The 3,229-nt window shown below is 38.9% G+C and overlaps 1 long non-coding RNA gene across 1 annotated transcript; it reads left to right on the forward strand.

The window, feature by feature from the left end:
* The first annotated feature begins 990 nt into the window (after window positions 1-990).
* On the forward strand, window positions 991-3,223 carry LOC111657433 (uncharacterized). The gene is made up of 3 exons (XR_002760931.2): window positions 991-1,231; window positions 1,717-1,778; window positions 3,026-3,223. It is a non-coding gene; the product is annotated as an uncharacterized LOC111657433 (long non-coding RNA).
* The last annotated feature ends 6 nt before the right edge of the window (window positions 3,224-3,229 follow it).

Here is a 3,229-nt window from a genome sequence, read left to right on the forward strand (position 1 = left end):
AACAAACATAACTGAAATGTGCAAAATTTTCAGAATGATTAAAACGCAACCAATCAAAAAAACAAACAAACAAGGAATTGAAGTGGAAAGGAAGAACTTAAAACTTGCTATGACACCTTGGTCCTATATCCACAGTCCAATAGTAGTGCCCTTTTTTCTTCATTTTTTGTTTCCTTATTTAGCATCCGGGTTATGCAATAAATTTGACTTACGAATAACACCTGGTTTTATGTTGTTTCCCTTTTCCCCTAGCTGTGTCGTAACATAAAGACTGCCAACATATGGTGACTGGGGGGACAATACACCATGATTTCTTTGTATATAGAAACCAACATAGCTGCAACTGAAACCTGGCTCTGTGAGCAGTCCATGATCAGTAAGTGAAATACTCGGTGAGTGAAATTTCCCAGGCTGTTATGTCTTCTTTGCTTGCAGAAATCAACTGCCTGGTACTGGATGTGAGTCCCAGCGTCTGAGGTTTTTCTTTCCCAGGAAAGTGGTTCCACAAAGGGTTTTTATCTTGATGCTCCATGTGAACAGTGCAACATCTACTGGCCTGAATGCAAAATGGGCAAATACAAATGTTCGTAAGTTACAAATTGAATGTAAGTACAAGGTAAAGCATGATTGTATTTTATATTCCAAGCATAGATTTATATACTGTCAAAGCAAAATGCTTTGTATGCATCGAATGTGTCAATATCAGTTAAGCTCAATGTCTTAGTTTAAATTTAAGTGTTGGCAAAATACATGTAGCTTTAGTTTTAAATGTCAGCGTTGGTGGTTGTGCTGTAAAGGTTCAATATAAGATGTGGCCAGGACTTTAGTTTAAAATGTTCAAAAAATGAATCAACACTATCAGCAGTGTGTGAAGGAGACGCAGTGATGTCATGATCTCCCTGACCTGTCCCCTGTTGTAATACCACTTTGTGACACTAGACGCTGTGTGAGTCGGTGGCGCGTCAAGTCTTCCCTCAGTCCCACGAAGAAGAACAACAACTTCCGGCAGCTCTTGAAGTTACCATCACAGAAACACAGGAATAGCTGAACCTCCTAAAAGGCGATATGTATTTGTATCCCACAGAACCGCTCCCGACAAGAAACCACGTTCAACGGCGAAGAAAAGAAGCAACACGAGTAACTCTCGATGTGGCTTTCCACCGCTGGAGACAGCTTCTGAGAGTAAAGAGATGCGGTTTGATGCCGAGCTCGCAACTTTCCTGTTAGCCCGGTGAGTAGCATCATTGTTGGCTTTTTAGCTAAAAGTATAATCAGTGCAACGAATGACAAACCATACCGACAAACATTTCAGGTGGTGATATTGATGTTGTCGACAGGCGTTTTAGCGGTTACTAGAATTGTCTGTTGCTCTCGGCTGTTGTACAGCTAGTGACGTCAGTAACTTTAGGCTCATTTTGTAACTGATGACTGTGACTTGAGATTGTATGGACCCAGTTAGACCGAGTGAATACACGTGTGTGTTTGTGTATGTATATATATATATATATATATTAATCTTTTCTACAAATTCTTCACATATACATGTATCATTTATTCATTAAGTTTTGTTTTTATTACAGTACATCCTAAATAAGGTTTAAATGGATGATTGATCTTTTATGTTCTGAAGTCCTTTTTCGAACGCTTCAAAAAAATGTCATTGTCAAAAGAGGAGCTGCTTTTCATGTCTTTATTTTTCCTTTTGTGTTTTCATAGGGATGGTAGAATCCACCTCAGGCTGGAACCACACCTTTGCAGTCCCTCGAAAGCAAGAAATGGTAAGTCATGCACATGATGATATAAACTACAAAATGTTAAAATTAATCTGTTAAGATTTATTTTTCTTTGTCGTCATAATCGCTAATGCATTAGAAAACAATGTGGATGTGATTAATATATTTATATGTGGCTTGAATATTATAATTAAAATACTTGTTGGGAAACTTGCTGTCTATGGTTTGTTGTGAAGGAACTCATTGTGACGTAATGAGGAACTACTCAATAACTGTTTACTGACTTTACTGCCAAAAGCTACACAACTCTAAAAACAACCACAAAACCAAAAAAGTTTACAATACAGGTCTATTGTAATGTGTTCAAAAAACCAGTGGTGATGTAACACACAAAGAGCTTTGTGTATTAGTGAGCAGATGTTTTTAAAACCAAAAGTGTTGTTGACTGTAGCTACATGTGTCTAGGCTCAAATTAGGGTCAAAATGATTTGGAGCTTGTAAAGTGATGTTCACAAATAATTCCAATGTTTGTAGTTGTAAATCAACCTTTGTAAACCTGTAAAATAAATCTGGGTGAGAAATTCAAGTTTCTGTATGTGAAACAATTGCACTTGTGTCAAAGAAATTTGTATTGTTGAAAGTCTGAGTAAAGCTTGCTAGCATTACCAGCTAGAACTTTTTGTCTTGGTGAAAAACAAGGACAAACAGAAGGTGACATGGGCGGGCTAACTTGCTGTCATTTTTCATGTATGAATTTAATGATTTCACAAGATTGCTAAATAACAAGTGAGTGTGTGTGTGTGTGTGTGGGGGGGGCTAGCTGGCATTAGCAGCTGTGACAACCAGATAATAATTGTGAAAATAATGACATTGCTAACAATGATGATAGCTGCAATAAATGATATTGATAGCAGCATTGGTCATTGATGAATGAATTTGATGATTTCATTACAAGATTGCAAAATAACAAGTGGGGGGTCCAGCTTGCTAGCATTAGCAGCCATCTTGCTGGCATTGTTCACTGATGAATGAATTTAACAAGTTATTAGATTGCAAAATAATGTAATAGTAATGTAATTTAAAAAAGTGAGCACTTTCTAAATGCACTGTATGTGTAACTGATTGATCTGTCCAACAGCCATCTCTAGTATTCTTTCCCAACAGGTGCCTCCCACCAGGGAGTTTCTCGAGACTGAGGTTTAATTCAGGCAGAGTACATGTTCCTACAGCTGCTTTCACACCACTGCTGTGATATTAACATTTGAAACCTTTCTGTCTCTCTCTCCCTCCAGGTGACAAAGAAGCTCGCTGGTGCTGCTTCTGAAACAGCTGCCTGGGTTACCAATGTTGGTATGTTGGCTTTCCGAGATGGTGGCCGGATTGACGACGCTGCATCTTCGAGGTGGATCCCCGGAGGTGCCTGCCTTCTCATTGAGGCATAGCGGCGGTCCTACCTGGAGGGGAAGCGCATGATGCTCAGCCTGACTGTTGCCAAG

This window comes from Seriola lalandi, unplaced genomic scaffold (genome assembly GCF_002814215.2).
Source record: "Seriola lalandi dorsalis isolate HSWRI2012SDOR001 ecotype SW California unplaced genomic scaffold, Sedor1 jcf7180002054400, whole genome shotgun sequence".
Classification (NCBI taxonomy): domain Eukaryota; kingdom Metazoa; phylum Chordata; class Actinopteri; order Carangiformes; family Carangidae; genus Seriola; species Seriola lalandi.